The sequence below is a fragment of the Silene latifolia genome, chromosome 5 (assembly GCF_048544455.1).
Source record: "Silene latifolia isolate original U9 population chromosome 5, ASM4854445v1, whole genome shotgun sequence".
Classification (NCBI taxonomy): domain Eukaryota; kingdom Viridiplantae; phylum Streptophyta; class Magnoliopsida; order Caryophyllales; family Caryophyllaceae; genus Silene; species Silene latifolia.
The window spans coordinates 58,808,132-58,832,327 of NC_133530.1; the positions used below are offsets into that span (position 1 = coordinate 58,808,132).

At 35.7% G+C, this 24,196-nt stretch overlaps 1 non-coding gene across 1 annotated transcript; it reads left to right on the forward strand.

Annotated features, from left to right (window-relative positions):
* The first annotated feature begins 1,668 nt into the window (after nucleotides 1-1,668).
* LOC141658102 (small nucleolar RNA R71) lies at nucleotides 1,669-1,775 on the forward strand. Its single transcript, XR_012549008.1, has one exon. It is a non-coding gene; the product is annotated as a small nucleolar RNA R71 (small nucleolar RNA).
* Nucleotides 1,776-24,196: the final 22,421 nt, after the last annotated feature.

Here is a 24,196-nt window from a genome sequence, read left to right on the forward strand (position 1 = left end):
TCTCATGGTCTTATCAAGATTGAAGGTTATGCTCTCATCTCCCACTTCTAGAGTGAGCTCTCCATGCTTCACATCAATCACCACACCCGCGGTGTGTAAGAAAGGTCTTCCTAGAATGATTGGAATGTTGGAGTCTTCTTCCATGTCAACAATGACAAAGTCCACCGGGAAGAAAAATTTCCCAACTCTTACGGGAACATCTTCCCATATCCCTAATGGTGTCTTCGTCGATCTATCGGCCATTTGGAGTGTGATATTGGTGCATTTAAGCTCTCCCATACCTAACCTTTTACTCACCGAGTACGGCATAACACTCACACTAGCCCCTAGATCACATAAGGCTTTGTTGATCGTGGTGTCGCCAATGGTACACGGTATTGAGAAGCTTCCCGGATCTTTGAGTTTTGGAGGTGAACTCCCTTGAAGTATTGCGCTACTCACCTTAGTGAAGGTGATAGTCTCAAGCTTCCGGATCGAATTCTTCATTGTGAGGATGTCTTTCATGTATTTTGCATAGGCCGGCACGTGATTGATTAATTCCGTGAAAGGAATTGACACTTCCAAATTCTTCACAATTTTGATAAATTTTCCAAGTCAGTCACTAAATTTGCTTGGTTTTGACGACTTGGTATAGAAGTCTAATCACAATGGGCTCCTTCCTCCTCACCCCTGCCTCATTTTCTTGAAATTTCTTCCTTTGACGGTTCTCCATCCTCGAGTTTTGCACAATTTCATCTTTGTCACTAGCTTCCACAACATCATCCTCAACTTGCTTCTTTGGTGCTTCATGCCTTGTACCACTCCTCAAGTGAATGGCACTAACCGTTTCATGTCTTGGGGGATTACTTTTGAGAGTGGTAATTGCCCCTTTTGTCTTTGTGAGCTTTAAGACGCATTTAGTTGAGTCAATTGGTTTCCAACATTTTTTTGGTGTGTGCTAGGATGTTGTTGATGGTGATTTTCCTTTGCTTGACTATCCTTTTGCATTTGAGTGAAAAACTCTTGTCGATTCTTTTGCATTTGAGGATCGCTTTTTTGAACATCAAAACATTGGTCATTTTGTTGATTGTATGGAGTTTTGATTTTGGTAAACTTTTGGTTGTAAAAGGGTCTTTGATTTTGGTTTCTCATGAGGTGGTGTATGTTGGTTGAGGTTTGAACATTTTCGCTTTTGTATGAGAGATTTGGATGGAATTTGGTGTTTTCATTGTAATAGTTTGGACAGAGGGTACCACTCTTGTATGCTTCGAAAGCATTCACTTGTTCATTTGTTCCCCTACATTCACCTTGGTCATCTCCCAGAGTTCCACACTCTCACATATCCCACTTAGGATTGGATGAATCGATCGCTATGGTATTAACGTGGATGCTTTAGTGATTTGAGGCTTCTTCAAGTCTAGCCATATTTTTGAAACTTAAATTGATGGTATCAATGTGAGCACTAAGATTGAGCACCCTAATCGAGTAATGGAGTCCACTTCATGCTTTCCTCCTCTAGTAGCCTTGCGAATACTACTATATTGTAGTTATGGGCCTTCATTTCTCAATTTTTGTTCCAGGTTTGATTGTCATCAACCGGTGAACATTCCATTTGATCCCATGTTGAGAATGTTCCTTGAATCTTCATAAAGACCGTTCCAAAATTGTTGTACTAAGAACCACTCGCTAAGTCCATGGTGAGGACATGAGCGACAAATTACCTTGAATCGCTCCCAAGCTTCATACAAAGATTCTTCATCCCTTCGCTTAAAGCCCGTGATTTGAGCTCTTAGCATGTTAGTCTTTTCGATTAAGATTGGATAGAACTTTTTGTAAGCTGGAGCCAACTTCTTCCAAGAATCAATTCCAGGAGAGCCTTATCAAGGCCTTTCAACCATTGTTTTGCGCGGTGCCAATTAGAGAAAAGGAAATAAGACCCATCGAATTTGGTCTTGAGTTACAGGTTTAAGAAATCGCATCACAATAGTCACAAAAAGTCTCCATATGAGAATGAGGGTCTTCTTCCACATCCCAAATTGGCTTCTTTCCATTAATGGATAAATGCGGTTGGCAATAAAATTTCAAGTTAGAGGTTGTGGTGTGAGTGCCATTGGGTAGGTTCTCCTGGTGGAGTAACGGAATTTCAAAACTTAGGCATTGTAGGTTGATTTTGTGTTGAGTTCTCTCTCACCTTCTCTGCAAAGGGTTGATGAACTCAATAAAGTATTTGGTTGAATATCTACAACCTCACCAATACCTCTCAAAGTTCTATAGATACCTGTTGCAGACCTCTCGCAAACCCAGTGATGATTAGGCCGCATGTTTGCTACGCCAGCGATTTGCTTAGATGAGTTCGTAAGTTTATCGTCAAGTGATTGCTCAAATACTAACGTCTACCTCTTAGATTTGTCATCTGCGTCTTGATCTTTGTCGTTTTAAAGAATTAGAGTACATTTGGTCCGAGGCCAAAACCGTCTTTTTTTCGATGTAACGCTAAATCCCTAGTAGAATGTTCTCAACGTCAGATATTTCTATTCCATATTTTATAAATATTTCACAATCTTTATCCTTTGGCAAACAATTTCCGTAATATTCATAAAATATTAAGGAAAGCAAACCATTAAGATCCTTCCATAACTTAAAACGAAAATCTTTTACAACATGAGAAGGAAACCACTTGGGAACAGTGATGGCCCAGTCTTTGCGCCTCTTCAAAGATGCAGATCATTCTTTGCGCCTTCCTGTGTCCTTTTCGTAATTTTAGTATCTTTTTCATATCTTTCCAGAGATTCACTTCCTGAAGACTCTCCGAACCCTAATTCCTTCACGTGATTAGTATAAACAGGAGCCTTCGCTCCTCATTTCACACGAGTGTCCGCCTTCTTCTTCTCCCTTTGCATTCTAGACCTTTGTTCTACTTTTGGCGTCTACGTTCTTGAACATTCGACCACACGTAGCTCGGATCCTTCGAGTACTGAATATTTCGGCCTGCGTTGTATGACCAACCAATTTGACCAACTCCACAACTCAATCAACTTAAGTAATCTCAAACATTTCTCTTACGAGGGCACTTTCTTTACATTCGCTACGCATATAATCGATATCTTAGTCCTTCTGTTCTTGGCCAAACATGTAAGTCCAAGGTGTATAATCTCTTTTACATATTGTTATTCACTTTTTTGTATCACTATTGTAAGGTTCATCAGAAAATACCTCCTTAAAACCGTTTCATTAAAAACCTCGTTTAAAACCTCTTTTTGCGGATTTTGTAAGACAAACCAAATCGAGAAAGGACGCAAAGAATCTGCCGCGCTCTTCGAAGGAAGCGATTCTGCGCGCTCTTCGTGAGGCCCATGATTCTTTCCTTTCTTCTTCCTTCAAATCTCTTTGTAATTCGTTCGTTTTATTTTTTTTCTTTAATTCTTTGACACCATAATCGCATGATAATCTCACATGTATATTATTATTCATCATTAACATGTTTAATTCGTCATTAAACTGACTTAACTCATATAATCCATATTTGCGGGTTTCGTCATTAAGCTCAATCTAGGGTTGTAGATTCGATTTGTTCATATTGAAGTTTGAATTCGATCTTTGACATATTTTCATCTCGTTAATTTTATCCATATTAGGTCCACATCCAATCCATATTTAGTCTATTTTGTTCACCTATGTCACTAATCAATCATTCCATGTAATTAATTTGCTTCGTATCCGCCTCATCCATGTTTTATCGCTTTTATGACCATTAATCACATGTAATTAACCTATTAATCACTTCCATCCCAGGTATATATTATAAATCAATCATTAAATCACCAATTAACGATTATAGCTGCTTATTACTGTATCTCACCTGAATGCACGCTGCATCTGCGGTTTTCTAGAGGCAATCGCCGGCTACTGCTCCAGGATGAGTTCTATCTCCAACTCCGTTGTTAAGCCGTCTAGTCTAATGAAGCCCACGTATTATTAACTATTATCTCAGATATCGCCCACTTGTTCGTGATTTATTCTTTATTTTGCTCTCAACCATCCGTTTTGAAGGCATTTCACATAAATCGCCAATCCATCAGAATTATTTATTGTAATTTTTATTATCGTAATTTTCCTATTGTATTTATCATATTTCTTGTATCATTTGTATGTTTTCACATGTAATTAAACCTTAATTCCAACTTCGACCCAATTGTTTGCTAATTATGTGTTTACCGACTTAGTTAAATTCACATGCTAGGATTAAAACTTGGATGTTGCATTGCATGCATATAATCGACGATATATCAAGTATTAATGATGTCCCTAATCATTAGGTAGGCCGCTATCGAGGCGGGGCGGGATTAGGTGTTCGATCAAAAGAGCTTCCTAATACGTACCCTCACCCCTTACTCTAGATCTCTCTGTGAACATCCGTGTTCATTGGCATCCACGAGTCATTCTAGACATAGAATGCTAAGGGTAACGATTGCTTAGTGTTCATGTCACTACTTTGTGTCTTGACATGACACGAGGTATTCAACGGTTCCAATTTCCCATAAAAATTGGTGGCGACTCCAACAAAATGCAAACGCTTGTTCTCTTCCTCCCAAGCGCCCCCGTGGGCCCCCGCTGTCCACAAGTTCTCCTAGCAAGTCTCTATTGGTTGTCAAAGTCCTTAATTTCGCGATCAAAGGGTAAACAAGTCACCTTGTGACCTTCTAGACATGCAAAATATCAAACAACTCGAAAACAATTAGAACAAACCTTGAGGAGTTTTACTTCCCCAAGGCAAAGAAAGACATAACTAATAACAATATAAGAAAATCTAAATCAAGTTAACACCGTCTATAACGGCGCCATTTTTTGGTCGTGCTATTATTTTTCGGTTACTTGTCGTTAGGAGTACCTACACCAAAACACAATTTATAACTTCACAAAAAAACTCTACAATTAGTAAAGAGGCAAGTAAAGGCCGGATCTCAAAGGACGGAATTGAGATGAGATTTCTATCGTAACTAGTGATGTCTTAAGAGTGTCACAATGGGGTTTGAAAGAAGATCACTAAAACTAAATAGAATGAAAGTAAACAAGCAAGATGAATTAAAAGGGATGTAAACAATTGATAAAAGGCACTAGGGTGTCATGGGGTCATAGGGATTCATGGGAATTGATCATACAAACATATTCTCAAGTTATAAGCAAGCAATTATTGTTTCACATGGATCGGGTTGGTTTATATCTTACAATCCTAGGGAAAGTTTGGGTCCGGGAGTCAATTGATTAGATTGTACACCACCTACAAGTCGACTTAATCTTCCCTACTCAACAATATGCATGGTCTAATGAGACTCGAGTTGGTTTATGTCTCACAAGTCTCATTGAAAAGATAGGTGATGGGTAAAAAATGCAAGGATTCATAGGCTCACATTTCATCAAACATAATATGTGCATAAGTTGAGATCACAACAAGCAAGCAAATAAACTATGAAAGCATAATAATTTAAGCATGAATCATCCCCTATGTTGGTTTCCCCTAATTACCCATTAACCCTAGCTAAGGAAACTACTCACTCATTATCATGTTGAACATGCTAGCAAGGTTGTCAATCATACAACAAAACGAAACATCTATTTAATTGTGAACACGAAACGGGTCGATCAAGTAATTATTAAGAATACACTTAATTTTATCGTGACAAAAGTTGGATTTGATGCTCCAATTATTTGAAACACACTAACTCATAAATATATACAGGAAATTATAATTAGCATTTGGCTTAGTAATACTGATGGGACATTAAAAGGAGCCTAGTCTTCAAAGGTCATACAATAACAATTGACATTATAATGTAAGGTTGTAAACTTACTCAGTCATCATCTTTACAAATTTTTCAGTGGGACTATGTCCGCAAGAGTCAATCCAGTACACTATGCTTTTTGTCACATTGATTGCCGTTAGCAGCAAATGCTTGCTATAAAATATTGAAAATTGAACTGTTAGTTCATACACATGCGTGTAAGCATGTTAATAAATGAATAGAATCGTGATTCATTATAATAAAGTACTATACATACTAATTCTCATTGTATGAGGCAAACCATAGGCTTTTGGGCGTCATCAACCGTTCGCAACAATTTTATCGATGTAGTCTCTGTATTTGTATCCAAACGACTTGTGAGACAGCAATTCAGGTGACATGAATCCGTAGTCATGAGAAACATAGTTCCCCTCAGCGATGTGTGTACACAGGTACCTATTAATTACGTCAAATGGAACGAAGAATGTTATTTTCATTGATGATTTAAATAAACATCACTATTCGTAAAACCAAATGCCAAGTTTTAATTAAAAAACTTACTTCATCCAAATTACAATGTGCATAGCATCTAACTCGTCAAGATCGAGAAACTGACACAGTGATTCCCAACCATAAAAATAGTTGTACCTTCGTCCATAACATCCTCTCCGATGTCAATCATGAGTACTTCCCCGATAACTAGCTTCCTTTCAGCCAACTGGTGCAAAGCTACCAACGTTGGAGTATTCAATTTTTGCTTATAATCATCGGTGTGATATCTAGGTTTAAGAGGAACACCAACGTTGTGTGCAGTAAGAGTTGATTTAACCTCGGACTACAATTTAAAAAAAAATATATATACATTACACGAGACGTCATATATAATTTAAATAACCAAAAAAAAGGAAAAACCCACAATCTATTTTTCAAATTATTAATACCTCTTGAATTTTGGGTGGAGAGGCAGATCAGTGACTTTGGGTGTTGACGTAGTAGTCCTAATTTCAGCCATAATGGCTTTGTGTAACTCCTGAAAATGTAAAAATTCAAATACCTATTATATGTTAGATAAGATTACCCTAATAAATTTAAAGGCGTTTATTATATAAAATGCGTTCGCTTTAACATAACTACCCCGGAGATGTCAACACTAATGAATGCTTCAGGCCATTGCACAATAGAACCCACGGCATCTTACAAAAGCCAATCTTCACTGCGTGGTACTATTAGAGTACCATACTTCTCCAGATATAACTCGGTCACTTCTACTTCCCTCCATCCCTCACGGAGGGCAATGCCTTGATTGCCTTCAACCTCAACTTCTTGAATCTGGTCGTAATAGAACGCTACTCCCCTAGCAACAGCAATTCTGCCCGATGCTACTGTAGGGGTTTTGTAGTAAAGCACACAAGGCTTCTTGCACACGACCTTCACATTTTTAATTAATTAATATATATACATGCACTACTTTAAATAATAAATTTAATTAATTAGTATATATACAGCAATTATAAACTAGTCATAGTAGCTAATACCTCGGCAAAAGCCGGAATTGGAGATGATAAGAACGTGTCTTCGGCTCCCACCTCCTCCTTCTCCCCTGTCTTCATGGCTTCCTCTTCATCTACCCCATCTTGATCCTTTGCCATGTTTTTCTCACTTCGCATGCCCGCTTTTTTCTTCTTCTCCCCTGCTTTGTTTATGACTTGCCGAACCATAACCAACTCTTCTTCAGATGCCTATCCCCCGTTTACACCATTCTGAGTATCAACCTAGTCATTGTTTGTAGCTGTGTAGTAGAAATGAATATGATTAAAATTAGTATAATTTCAGTATATATATATATATATATATATATATATATATATATATATATATATATATATATATATATATATATATATAGGGTCGGGATCCAGTGAGAACCACTAATATAATGAGAACTGTGAGAACCACTCACAATAATTAGATGTTTAGATCTCTCGGGAACAAAGGGCTGACATTAACTTACCTAATTTAACTACCCACACCCTTAGACCCTCCAACCTCCGTCATTTTACATTTTTAATTGTCACTCTTCTTCTTGCTTTTTTTCTCTCTCTTCAAACCTCGTAGCACATTTATTTCTCTTTGTTCGAATATCAATCTCACGGGCACGCATAGCTACTAATCTATATCTTTCTCCAACGTCAATCGCATTCCTGACTATGTGAATTCAACCTCGTTATGTATTCCTCATCAATGGGCGCCGTGAATTCGACGAGGTAAAGAATTGAAATTGATTTTTATTTTATTGAAGTTAGGGTTTATATTTTTATGTCTATTCGATTTTTCAATGGATCAATTAAATTTTTCGAATTAGTCGAAATTAGGGTTTATATTCATCAATTTAATCTTTATTTCTTTTTTGTAGATAATAATTAGGGTTTATATTCATCACTTTAGGTGATGAAAATTCGTTGTTGTCAATTTTTGTTGTTGATTTTTGTTGTTATGACTGAATCATTTTAGTGTTTAATGGATACATTTCATTTGTTACTGGTATATCAAATCCCGAACTGAAAAGTAGTTACATTAAATCAGGCTTTTTGGCTTTTCTAGTTGATTATGTTTGGGAATCGAAGTATAATTGGGGAGAAAACCTTAGATATGATGAACAAACCAGGCTAAGGTGGTAATTACAAGGTAAATTCACTAAAAAAAATTAAGTTTATATTATCTTTGATATAGGCATTACTCATTAGAGTTTCTACATTACGAATATTTACATTTTACTTATATCGAAAGCCAATTAGCTCAACTGGTAGAGCATTGTGTATTTGTGTAATGCACAAGATGTAGGTTCAACTCCCGTATTGGCTATGAAATACTAGTTTTTCATGTATGGTCATAGTTTCTTGTACAGCGGTTTCTATACTAGTCTTTGAACTTCTTATCACTAAAAACTTTTACATTCCCTCCTTGGCGTTCTTGCTGCACGTGCTAGTCTAATTATGACATGCTCGTCTTTGCCCAAGTATAAATGTATGATTATGGCATTGCCTAATCTTAGCTGAAATGTACCGGTTGCATCTCGACAAGATGAAATCATGAAATTTGTTACGTAATAGGCTATATGAGATTCGAACCCATATCTTTGTGCAAAATTAGCACTTCGCTCTACCATTGAGCTAATAGCCTTTAATATACGCTAAACAAAGATGAAATGAGAGTTATGTACATAACACAAATGCTCCAAGGAATAAAAAAATATTACATAAATCGAGATGATATGGCTTCCTTATGTTTTTTTTTTTGTAGAATATGAGTATATATATATATATATATATATATATATATATATATATATATATATATATATATTAATAAATAATCATGACGTACAAAACCAATCAACATATACAATTTTGTAACATTAGAAAACTAGCGTTAAGTATGCTAATTAACTAACTTACACAACCACTTTTAATCTTTAGGATTAATAGGATAAACAATTGTGCTTTTAATTCTTTTCCTAACAATATCAATAATATTCCTTGCCAATTTGTTTGGCCTGTCCAACTGAGCATCAGTTTGCACCTGTTTCTTTGATCCCAAATATAATACCAGTAGGTGGTAAGTATGAGAACAATGATCTTCCTCATTTGTAGAGCCATAAGTTCTATTCATATTGATAGTAGTCCTGATGCTGCAATGACACCCTTCTTCAATCTGCTTGAGGACATTCCTGTTGTATATGCAATCCTGAGTTTAATGTTTGTGAGTCTCAGGATGCTGATCGCATAGGTAGCATATGTTATTAGCACAAATATCGCGTGCAGTTTTTCTATTACATTCAATGCCTTATGCTTGATGAGCCACACAATCAGACAATGCTTTGGGATGTTCCAGCGACTCCAGATTGCTTTGTGCCAATTGTAGTGAGCATTTTCCTATCTGATCCAGTTATAGCCATCTGCAACACTATAACCTTTTACATCTACAGTCTATGTCCCTTTCAGGTAACCATTCTTGAACTTTCCTTTTACTTGCCAAATCCTTTTTCAGTATCATGTAACATTAGTTTTCGGTTGGTATGTGTGCTAGTCCTCTCTTTCAAGTATATATTATGTATCCATCTAAACCACAAACATCCAGGCTAATTGTGCACCCAATCTGCCAGTTTGTTAATGGCAGCATAGTTCCAGCTATAGTCAAGTCTCTAATCCCCAAACCCCCTTCCTTTTTAGTAGTGCAAACCTTACTCCAGGCCACCAAAGGGACTCTCTAAAATTTTGAAGTGTCATCCAAAGTTAATTTCTACAAATTCCTTCAATTCTCTTGATCAAACCAACTGGTAATATAGAGATAGCTAACCGGTTTGTGTGTAGGGTATTCAAAATGGAATTTATAAGGGTAACTCTGCTAGCATAGGAGATTTCTCTAGATCCAAAGCTCATAATTCTTTCAGTCATTTTGTCAATGAGTCCATTGCAATCATGCTTTGTTAATCTACCTACCTTAATTAGAATTCCTAGGTATCTGAAGGGCATAGTACATTAGTACCTTCTTTGAAGCCAAAAACTTGGAGTTTCTTTTATTGTTGTTAAGTTGCAAATCTGTTGGTTAAACTTTCTCGTTAACTTTGCTTTTGTTACGGGGACTTGCACGAGGTTGAACAATTGTAATAGTAATTAGTATCATAATATAACAACCTGATGCAACTGAAGAACTTTTTAATGCACGTACATGGTCTAAATATACACTTAAACAAAACCTTATTTTATGTATGTACAGTTTACTTCATGCACATATAACCTTATTTAATGCACATATAATCTTATTTTATGCACATATAACCTTATTTCATGCACATATAATCTTATTTTATGCACATATAACCTTATTTCATGCACATATAATCTTATTTCATGCACATATAACACTTGTTTCATGCATGTACATGGTTATTTAATGCACATATATTGCTTTTTAATGCATCTAAAAGGCTACTTCATGTACTGATATGGCTATTGCACCCTAAAATCCTACCATTTTTACTTTCCTGGGGATCAAAAACAAAAAACAAAAGCAGTCATTCAAACGGCTATAAAAAAAGACAAAACGATACAGATTTTACGTATTTCATGCATGTACAAGATTTTTTAATGCACATATATCACTTTTTCATGCATCTACAAGGCTACTTTATGCACTGATAAGGCTATTCAAGGCTAAACCCTTACTATTAATACTTTTCTTATTCGATGCATTTGTTGATTTCAGTGAAAAATAATCTTTAATTGACTCACCTCCTTTCACTAGTGGCTTTTTCGTGATCGCAATAGTCTTTCGCCTCATATCTCACCTCATATATGTCAATGATTTGAGTGCGATTGAGATTTTAAGATATTAAAAACACAAAGACAAACTGATATATAATGAAGAGATTTTTCAGGTTATCACACTTGACACTCAATTCGTTTAGATTTTGAGACAACGAACTGTTGGAAAGTAGAACACAACACAAGTTGATGAGTACGAAATAAGAGAGATTAGACTGCGCGACTACAATTTAACAGAAGAACATTGAATCAAAACTAAATGCTACAATATTTTAGATACTAAATGCATATGAACCTAAAACATGCATGTACAAGGTTGTTTAATGCACATATGTCATTTTTTCATGTTTCTATTAGGAGACTTCATGCATTGATAAGGCTATTGTACCAAAAACCGTTGCAATTGTTTTTGGGAAAGAGAGCAAAGACAACAAAAAAGACAAAAACAGATTTTCATACTCGAATGACTTTGCTCAATAACGACATTCTTGCTTTGCAGTTGTTGATTTTTTTTCTTTCACTGTACTGACCCAAGTCCTTGTACTGGTATTTTTTCTTTATTGCAACTCTCTTTCGCCCCATATCTGTCAATACATGTGAGGACATATTTCAGGTTAATCAAATCTCTCTAGACTCATGAGAACAAACACGTGTGAGGCTATTAAACAGAGGAAACAACATTACCAATACACGTAGCAGACAACATTACCAATTCACGGCAGACAACATTAACATGTAAGAAGATAAATGTGAGGCTAATAATCATTTGTAACCTCATTTGTAACGAATATAAGCATGTTACATCTTGAATACCTCAAAACATGGCGCGTATATACTACTAAATCAGCATTGTTTAAACTCAAAATGTAAACAATTTCAGCAACAAATCGACAAAGTCCAGCTTAGACAACGACAAAAAAGAGATTCCAACTCAGAAAGCACAATAAGCAACATTTGAATAACCAAAAACGAACTTGATAATTAATAATCGAATTTTCAAACTATTATAAACTGTAGAAAAGTGATGCAAGCTAAAGTTCAACAATTTACGAGCATAAAACTCATCAACAACAACAAATTTAAAACAAAACTTTATAAAATATTAATCGAAAGAGTTCGTAATGTCATGAGAAATGCTATACCAGAAACACTGAATCTTTCACGGTGATTTCCTCTACAAGCGCTTTTTGCGGTATGACTTAAGAATTTCACAAAGAAGAATTCAACAATAAGCAAATCGAAATGAATCGACCTGAGAATTACATAAAACTGTGAATTTGTATCCTCTTCTAAGTAACCTTAGAGACGGTATAATGTTTATTATAATTACGTCAATCTGCGAATTTGTCTTATAAGAATAATGAATTAGCTTAAATTAGGGAAACTACTGAAAATTAGGGTAGTAACAAGACACAACTTGATGAATCTCATGAAAAATTAGAGGAGCTAAAATGCTTGTTGTGTGATAAGTGATGAATGAGTTCAACCCTAATTTAATAAGCGGATTTGAGAGCGTCGAATATATAATGATCAAAAGGCAACGAATATAGATCAATGATTATCTACTAAATTGAATCGATTAGTAGGTTATTAATCAACATTTAAACGACATTGAAAAAGCAGAACAAATTAGGATGCAAACCCTAACAAGCTAATTTGAAGAATGAAAATTATAGAAATTGAGAAAAAATAAAGAAAAAGGGGAAATTGAGAAATTACCTAAATTAAGAGAACCGTTGATGAAATGAGAGAACGAAGAAGGAAAGAAGCTTAAAGATGGCCGAGTAACGTGCTGAATATCCTAGCAATGGCGGTTGATTGTCATAGGACAGCTTGATAATCGAAGGGAGATGAAGAATGAGCTGTGAGTGTGATGTGCGAAAAGATGATGGTAGTAGAGAGAGAAAAAAAGATGAGTGATAAATGGAAATTGCAAAAATTATTTGAGTTAAACAGGGTTTGGGAGGGTTGGGGGTGATGTTTGATAGGTTAGATGAGTTTCTCATCCGTCTAATTCGTCTGATCATAGGGCTATGAGTGGTTCTCACGGTTCTCATTATCTTGTTGGTTCTCATCCCAATATATATATATATATATATATATATATATATATATATATATATATATATATATATATATATATATATATATATATATATATATATATATATATATTATGTTGAATAAAATACAGTATTTATATACCCTATCATCACCACTCATTGTCCTTCGAGCATTTTTTCCAAAATATTTAGTGATACCAACATGCGTCGATACCCCTCTCACACGACCTGGATGCTCTGCTTTGCCGATTGCCCTAGAAAGAATGTCATCGCGTCCTTCAGGCTTCCATTTTCCTTCATGTACCTCCTCACAGATCCTCTACATACACATAAAACAATTATGCAACTAAATTTTATTTAAACTCACAATTATATAACCGACCACCAGTGTTAGGAGTGACATATTTATTCAAACTTACAATTTTCTCTTTGATGGCCTTATCATACGGAGTTTCTAACTTTCCATTCTTAGGAGTGTGACCTGCCACCCAAGCGTCGTGGCGATTGACAGTTCCAAGCTTCTTCTTGATCAATCTATTACCACCTCTGGAGCCATGAAAGACGCTCTCTTTCTTTGAAATGTTCTCTTGGTTCTGCCTACTCATAGTCTTCATAAAATGAATTGTATCGAGTAACGTAAGCATATTTCATTACTTGTTAAATGATTACTAATAAAGTGATCCCAATGAGTAGCAGATAAATTACCTTAAACTTGTCAGACTGCCTATAAGCAATAAAGTTATACCAATTTTGTTGGCTGACATACCTATACTTCTTCGTTGGTGGTTTCTTTTTTATCTCCCCGGTCTTCATGTCGAAAAGTGGTTTTGAGCAACCTTTAACTTCCATGCTCTGAAGGATTCCTCTGTCTTTTTTTTTTTAGGTAATCATCATGTTCTTGGGGGACAGTGTAAGCTGCCTGCATATATGGTGAGTATATTTGGTTAGTTTCGGCTAATAGCACATATCAAATACTAAGATAATTTCATCTCACTACATTTATTATTGTATATACATACATTTATTCTCCCCCATAGCTTTTCCTCCTGGTCTTTACTCAACTGATCGATACGCGGTAAACCGAGAGGCACATACTCTCTTACACAACAACCAATCCAAGCCACGAATTTTGAAGCAAAGATACCATACGGTAGCCCTGTTGATTTATCCCATTGAAGTTTACTAGGTATCCCTCTATCTATTTCATCTAGGGAAACCCTATGGGTCCTTCACCCGGTATCCGATTCCAAATTATTCTCATCACCTGAATCTTCTTCGTTTGACCTTTTTCCATCATTTCTTTTCCGCTTTTCACCCATATCTAAACTAGAAATTAACAAACTACTAACTTTAAGCATTAAGTCGACATAGCAGGAGCACCGTCTCAAATAAATGATCACATAGTATACCTAAAAATATAGATTTGTTTAACACACAATATACTTAAAATAATAGGTGTTGTTTAACACACAATAAATCTAAGATAATTAGGGGATAATATCACAACTAAGAAAATAAAGACATTAAGTTAATAAGACGAAGGAGCAGGGTTTATTATTACTTCTTCAAAGAGGAGAAGCCGGCCCCGGTATGGCGATAACGGAGGGGACGACAGAGGCAATGGGGATGGCGACGGCAGAGGCGACGACGACTGCGACGGCGATGACTGCAAAGACGACGGCGACAGAGAATAGTAGTGGCTCTAGAGAAACTCAGTGTTCGAGGGTTTTAAGTGAGCGAGGAGAAGGTTTGCATGTGTGTTGTTTGAATATTTGATTGAAACTAATAAACACGGGTTAAGCGAAACCGTATTCTGTATTTTGCAATATGACCACAGCTGACTATAAACCCGTAATTGTTTTCATTATATTACATCGGTTGGTGCCTAACCGTTGTCATTTATCTTTCATTATGTCAAGTTTTTCCCGCAAAAAAAAAAAGCATCTTCCATATTTGGTAATCCGTATTAAGTTAGTACAAACTTCTTTCCTCAATTAGGCGACTGGGATAGCAAGTGGGGGAAAATGGAAATTCAAGACTAAATTATACACAACCCAATGTAACTTCATTCCTCAATTAGTTTCCTAAATACAACCCAATGAACAATTAATAAACATACATTAATCAAATTACCCAAATAAACTACGTCATGGACAATATCTCTTCCCATTAATGATAGTGTAGGAGTCTATTTCAACTCTGGTCTTTTCCTCCAAATCCAACATCACTTTCGATGACCTAAACCACCATTGACGCCAAGCTTTTGTGGCTTCAATCATGGTAGATGCATACCAATCGCATCTGGGTAATATATACCCCACCATCAAATCCTCAGAAGAACCAACTTCGAAAGTCGATGAATTCTCATCTGTACCTTCAAGAATTATATGTTTAGGGGGGAACTTAATGAAATGGAAAGGACATTGTTCCTTTAACCTTTCTCGTAACGCATCCATTTTCTTCTCGCTTTCAATATAGCTAGGTTGACGCCACAATTCCCTTAATCTTTTATTTTCTGCTTCTTCTGACAACTTACGATCCCTCTGCACCCATGAACTCACTATATTTGTACCTTGGTTAACGACCATAATTTTGGAACAAAATTAGAATTATAGAATCACCCACCAATAATGAAGTGTTGATTCAAACCCACCAATAATTCAACGTTGATTCAATAAAAAATAATTGAATCGTATGTGCATTGGTTAAATCAAGAATAATGAGAAATATTAGTCACGGGCCCACGGCTTAAAAAATACCGTATGGTCAAACAATTAATTATTTTTTAATGTATTGAGTCGTATGGTCATATCTTACATTTATTTATTTTTTTAATATATTGAGTCGTATGGTCAAACAATTAATAAACGGTGTACGTTGAAATTAGAACGTCACGATTGACAGCGGTTGTAGGTGAACCGTTGTTAATGAACAAATTTACAACGGTTGTAGTTGTAGGTTAACCGTTGTTAATGAACCAATTGACAACGGTTGCGGGTGAACCGTTGTTGATGAACCAATTGACAACGATTGCAGGTGAACCGTTGTTGATGAGTATTACGTAGCAGCAATCTGGATCTTGATTACTGACTGATCTATGGAGTTTAAAAAATGGAAGCAAATCAAACAAGCATAACTCAACACTTTCAAAATGATCATTTCATTTAATTTTAAACCAAATACATTACAGCATTTATCAGAAATCAAAAGATGTATAATAAGCCGGAACAACCCCGGTTAAGCGTAAAAAGCGCTTCTCAACCTGCCACCAATCACGCCACTCTGGTATACCGCTAACTTCCGGGTCATTGGCTTCATATTTTGCAATAACAGATTGAATATATGCAAGGACACGACTTGCATGTGGAGATAACGTTGGAAGAGTTCAACTCAATATATCTCTGGCTGCAGCCAAGTTGCGAGTAACAGGTCGACGACGGTATGAAGATGATGATGATGATGATGATGATGATGAGGCTTTGTTGACAAGCCGGACTGCTTCACGCCTCTTAATCTAATAATTCCGTTGATGTTCAAGGGATTCTTTGATTAATGGGTGTTGATCGGCGGGAAGCCCGGCGAGAACCTTCCCATCATCTTCAATCGTTTGTGTAAGCCATTCTTCATTGTTGATAAAATTAGGGTTCATTGCCATGTTGTTTCAAATTTGTGTAATGGGGATGAAATATTGTGATTTGATTAATGAATGTTAGTAAAGGATGCTTTAATATTTATAGTCACATTTATAAGTTTTTTTCAAAACCGTTGGTAATTAATTTAATGTAAAAGTTGACTTATTAACAAATATTTTAAACCTACGTAACTTGCAATAAATAATTAGAAAATAAAATACACTACCACGCATATATTATTCAAGAAAAACACACACTTAACAAGAAATTAAAAGACGCGCGGTTTTAAAACCATTAATTAGAATAATAATAATAATAATAATTAATTAACATAATCATCTTGTAATTCCCCTGCGATTGGGATAAATATTGGGAATTCAATATGTGGATTATTAAGAGGCACCTTGTTCTGCCTCCCATGAACGAGGCACGGTGTCAATATAGTGCCGATATGTTCTTAATAGATTAATGTCACAATCGGTTGCAATTCATAAATATTGCGCTTGTGACACATCATCCTATAATAATTTTTCTTCCCAGCATCATGATCCTCGTATCTTTCCTGGAGTTTTCTCGCTTGACGAAAGATTCCAGCTTCTTCCCAAAACCTTCAAACTCGATCAATGCATAACCAAGAAAACCATGAACTTTAGTCCAAGATGGGTGGACCTTTTTAACGTTCGTATAACCACCTTGACGAAGCATATCTCTCATCCAAGTAAAACTTCTCGAAAAAGCCTTACCATTGTCATCATATTTGATTGGAAGGTTGTGTATAATACACGTAATATGATGGACATGGCGCGTATTTGATTGTGATTCGGCGGGTGTAGAAGACGACAATGACATGGTGATCGAAGTGTAATATTTTTAATTAAATTATAGGCTATGATTAATTGAACTTTTAATTGGTGAATATGGTTAATTGATCACATTATAAGTGATATTTATAGGAAAATATGTATGCATGTATGGATATAATAATGGACGGAGGGTAATAATGGTCAAACAAAACAATGCATGCAACGGTTCATTATTTATCATACATGCATCGGTTGAATATTTTACATTGAAAAAGTATATAACGGTTATTTTTCACTTGTAAATGATAAATGACAACAAGTATAGAGGAACCATTATATCATAATAGAAAATGATAACGGTTACAAGAAACCCGTAGCTATAACATAACAACGGGTACCAAAAATCGTTGTTAGTGTTAATTTAGTAACGGTTTTCGAAACACCGTTTTCTTAAACTGGTAACGGTTATCTAATAACCGTTGATAAGGGTGATTATATAACGAGTTTATGGAAACCGTTAAACGTTTTTTATAACGGTTTGTTAAACAACCGTTGTCATATTATAATAAGAACGGTTTTCGACGGAAACCGTTATTCTTATTAGCGCGGTCTAGGTTTCCGCCAATATTTTGAAAACGGTAATCTAAGCGTCGTTATTAAATGCATTAAACCGTTGTGATACGCTCCTTATTGATGGTCCGATTTGGCGTAGTGCTTGTTCTTCATTATTATTACGGTATTGTTTCTAATCTTTCCTCAATTATTAATAATTCAATTATTTGTTCATCTTTTATGCTTTTAATTATGTTTTCCTTTACTATTATTATTATTATTATTATTATTATTATTATTATTATTATTATTATTATTATTATTATTATTATTATTATTTGTGACACCCCGCGATAAAACGGAAAACATAACTTATAAATTCAAGCGGAAATTAGGAAATTTTTGAAACTTTTTAAAATTTAAAGCGCGGGTTCATTAAAATCCAAAACATAAATAAAGAATGCGGAAAGAAAGTTTAAATTATACAAACGTGATAGTCGAGGTGAGGGAAAATATATCCCTCGAATGTCAATACAATAAAAGGTAGGTCTAAACAATCCTAATAAACCAACTACTAGGCCGAAGTACTCGCTAGCTCACACATGTCTTCACCCCATGAATGCATCACTAATACCTGTCATTCATGTAAACATGAACGCCACATCGGTGGGAGTAACTCAAGATTCTCCCAGCCACAAAATGTCAAAACGAACATAACAAGGAACTAAAACAGGTTAGTCATATAAGATACATACAAAAGATAAGAATATCAAGTTTATATGTAAACATGGCAAATAATTGAGATGGAACAAGATAGGCCGACATTAGCTTAATAAAGATTCATCTGATCATGTGAAACAATTAAATAATATGAAAGACAGGAATATGGTCATTTATACAAAAGCACGCATTTCAAAGAAATACAATATAGATATGAGATTAGAATCCGAATCATGTGAAGCAGTTAAGTAAGGGATCAACCAATGCAAATTACAAGAATAGAAACTGTAGCCATTATTTGGAAAACCACTTAACAAACATTGCACGGGACGTGGCTACTAATGTCACATTCATACTTATGGCTTGCATCTCACCATAAGAACGGATGGGAACATCAATCCCGACGATCATATTGCAACTAGAGGGCTTATAGCTCACCCCTAGTATCCGATAGGACCAAGACAAACAACACAAGGCATAACTCTCACCTTGAAAGACAAATACCAATATCTATAACCAAGCAAGACCTTTACTACTCATATATAAATATATAATTCCCCTGGTAGGACGACAATGGTACTCCCAAGACTCAGGCCTAGTCTAAATCGCGGACTCTCGGGCGAACGGTCCCCGATTCGACATGCGGCGAACAGTCCGCATCCAAGACTCGATCGACGTAACGGAAGTCGAGAACCCACAATCGCGAACGAGTCCGAAAGAGGCGGAAAAATATGAGCTAAACCCACAATCGGCAGAAGAGTCCGAAAGAGGCGTAAAGACAAGTCAAGCAAAATGTATAGCATAAAGGCATTGTCACCAGAATACGGTATGAGGTAACCCGCAATCGGCGAAACGGTCCGAAAGGGGGGAAAAACATAAATCAATCAACTCCGTGGAACGGCACGAAAGCGGCGTAAACCCATACTTGGCAGAACGGCACAAGTAAGGCGTAAATGTAAACCAAGCATATATGATAATATCATGGCATTTCTACAAGAATACGACTCTTACAAGTAATTATTATAATCATCTTTTCATACTTGTAAGATATAAAATAAACATTTCATTTTACAATTATACATGCCGGTTAAATAAAATATAACAAGTAGTAGTGAATAATTTACGTCTTATGAAATATACGGGTTAAAATGTAATTAACAACAAATGGGTCAATCATATTCCTATACTATCCTATAGGTTTGGCCCAATGATTTAGTCTATTTAAGTCCAACATGTAAACACGATTAGTCCATCATATTGAGCATACTAAACCCAACAAATAGAACATAACAAGCCCAATCATTGAATTATAAGGAATCCAACAAAATAAATATGTGAAGGAGCGATATTAACGATTTACGTTATAAAATTCGAGACGAGAATTAATAGTATTTTAATTAAACCAACTGGCGCTAAACAATTTATACACATGACTCATGAGCTATTTGACACGAGATTATCGAGTATATATATATACAAGATGGAATTTAATTATTTCAAAGAACCCAAACTTCGCGCCAAGAGGCCCTTATTAAACACGACCCATAACCACAATATTTGTAGACCATAAGACGGAATTATGAGCATGCTTAAGACGGATATTTACACAAATTACCATACATTTTACCCATCCTTTATCCACACAACACCCCCGACGAACAGCCAGCCGTGGCCACACTACCCACCCTTGGCCAGCCATCACTCACCTGTGATATCCAACCCGACCTCTCCTCCTTGGTCGCCCAAACAGTAGGTGAAACGACCACCTAAACAAGACCCAACACGGTCTATATGAAGCCCTTCAACACGAGATTACCGAATATAAACAAGACCGTCACCAACACGACTCAAAAAGCGATTACATTGTGGGATCTCATAAACCCGTCACAGCCAACCATTTGGAAACGGAAATTTAGACGGAATTGTTATCATTAATATGACCCGAATTCGTCGTTGATGCATAATGTGTAAGCCACCCACGACAGACAAAACAGAGTCACAAACAACCACCCAAAATGTGCCAAGCACGGTCATGGAGGGACAGACCTGCGAAACCATAAAACCCGACCCAACAGAGACCGTAACAGGTCACCCACAACCCCTATTTCGACTACCAACATCGCACGACACCAGTTCCGCGGCCATTAATACCACGGTCAGAGAAACAGTGGATGATACCACCATTTCAGACACTCATTCGAGACAAATACACTATACAAACGATTAAAGGAGTAAAGAATTAAACTTTAATCACTAAGAACCAGAGAACGACAAGTAAGACGGAACTTTCGACGTGTTTGTCGAGTAACCTATCACCGTTACCTCATTGGTCTTCAAATCTCCGTGGAAAACGTCAAAAGAGTGCGAGCCTCCCTGCGGGTCTTCGGTTTCTTCAACTAGAAGGAGGAAAACGAAGTAAAAGAGCTAAAAATCGGAACCTTTAGGAGGCGGGTCAAACTGAAATCATCACAAAATCGAGTCTTTCTTACCTTGAAAGATGAAGGAGGAAATAAGGAGAATAATGGTACAAAAACTAAGGGTAATGGTGAAGAAATAAGCCCGAAATCTGGGTTTTAAGGTCTAAAAATGGTGGAGCTGCTATGTGTTTTTGTTGCTGCGTTTTGTTGTCTTCGAATGAAGGGGAAGAAGAAAGAGAAATGGGGAAAAGGAGGGGGTGGGTCACGGGTTCAACAACCACCAATAATAATAATAATAATAATAATAATAATAATAATAATAATAATAATAATAATAATAATAATAATAATAATAATAATAATAATAATAATAATAATAATATTATTATACTAATGATAATAATATTATATAATAACATATAAAACAGATATTTAGAGGTTGGGTGTAAGATGGTAGGTGATCGTGTTGTCACTTTTCGATTGGTTCGGATTAAAGTAAGTACAAGGTGAAATGTGACGGTCTATAGCTAGATGGAAAAATGTCTCGCGTTTATTTTAACTTGAGACGGAAACTAATATTATTACAGTCACTATTATTGTCCGACCAAAAACACGTATATATATATTCTTATATAAATTTTGTCTCAAAAATATAATTTAATAATACGTATTTTTATATAAATCAAGCTTTAAAATATTCTTTTCATAAAATTCGTGCTTAAAATGAATTAATTAAATTAAATAATTTAAAAATATAAAATGAGGTAATTGAACGGTTAAATAAATTATAAATGTCAAAAAGGGAAATTCACGGGTGTTACAATCACCCCATCTTTTAAAAAGTTTCGTCCTCGAAACTTGAAAGTAGAAATGAAAGGCTATATAAAAATAAAACCGGAATTTGAAATCGGTAACCAAAACATTAAAAGGTTACTTATCGTAAGAATTAAAATTATTTCAAAAGCTTCAAATAAAATTTTCCGACAATACCAGATTGAAAGGTAAATCATTGGTATTAATCCAAAATCAAAATGCTTTCAAAACATAAATGAAGAGTTTTCGAAAGTGTAAGTCTCATTCATGGAACGAAATTGCTCTTGTCGTGCACACAAGAACGCCTACTTTCCAAGTTAAAGACAGAATCAAAACAAAATCAATTCGCCGACAAGCGTAGAACAAGTTATCAAACGTCTCCAATAACGAGTTCTAACATCCGATCAACGTTAAAATCAAAAGAAAAAGGTAATTCACTCAAATTTTCTCATGTGAAAGCCAAAATAGAAATGAAGATTTCACCTTTAAACTCAAAAGGGAGTTAAATTCCTGAAAATATAGTATTAAACCTTGACCAAGAAATCATAAATAGATCAAAGTTAACAGAAATTGGATAAAATTTAAAGAAATTTCGGGTTTAGCATTTAAAATCATGATAAAGAAGTCTATACCCAAGGAACAAAAGGAGAACTAAATCAAATTTTCATTTTCAAACCCTTGAAATAGTTAAGGTTTTGTAAAAGTAACATAAACTTTTAACAACGAATCAAAAATGGTTGCTTGAAATATTTAGGAATTGTACGAAATGAAAAGAACTTAGATACCATAAGAACAAAGCATGCTAAGAGGATTCAAAACTTAACCAACAAAAGAGCTACGATGAACTTCCTAGGGTAAGAATTGAGGTAAGGTCAACCAGGATGTCGAAGATAGAGCTTTAGAGGTTACCAGCATCAAAATTAAAGGAGGAGCACGACGTAGCGAGAAAGAGAGGTATGAACGGTAACGCTTATGGTCCAAGAAGAAAGGGAATTAGACAACAAGGAAACGCCAAGTACTCAAACAGCAACATCATTCTAAGCGGTTCTGAAAACTTCCTAACAACAAAGCTTATAATCACAACATTCCCAAGAATTTCCTCCAATCACTCATGTTACTTTATCCTAAGCAACTCCATGAAACAAGGCACTCCACTATGAGTGTAATCTCATTACTCTAGATCCTCAAACATCCACAAGCAACTTCCATAAGACCAGAGTCAAAGTTTCCAACAAATCTATACTCACCTACAACATCATCTCATCATCTCGAGTACTCAATACAACCTCAAAGTTTCTAAAACCATAAATTAAAACTATGTCCTTTAACCTAACCATTGGTGCCAACCATATCTTTATCCTTTTCAGTTACTAAAACAAGTGCTAAGACTCCCCAACCATGTAGCTTACTCTCACTCTCATATCATACCTCAAGTAGTAATCAATATCACTCACTTACACCAACCAATAATCCCGCATTTAACATTTCTCACATGGTGACACAAACATTAAACCCTCATATCCAAGGCAACTACCAAAGTTAATCCCAAACTTGACTTAGTCAATCCTATATCCTCAATTTCACCATTCAATTTCATCCACCTTAGGTCAAGTACTAAGCACTAGTATCCCAAACATAAACAACAAAGCCAGGTTCTATAACCTTAGTAACCAATGCCACTCACACTTGACATACAAAATCTACCAATCAAATATACTCACTTTATCAAGGATCTAGGTATAAGAATCATCAAGTACGTCTCATCACACTACCTAAGTCTCTCCAACATCAAATCCTCTCAAAGCCAGGTTTAAAGGGTCAAACACAACAATCTCCTCAAAAGTCAAATTTCCAATCAAGGTCAACATTCCTCAAAAGAAAGAGTACCATAAAAAGGCGTTAAGGGAGGATTAGCAAGGAACAAAGGACAAGTTAGGAGTACAAGAGTGACTTACAAGGAATGGGAAAAGAGGATTTAGAAGAAGGAATAAGCATTAAGAAGTGAAGAACATGGCAAGGTACACAAAGAATGAGATACAGCTTCAGGGAAGTAGAACCGTTCTTCAAAGGTCGAACAAATCTTCAATCCTAAGCAATGGGCAACAAATCTTGA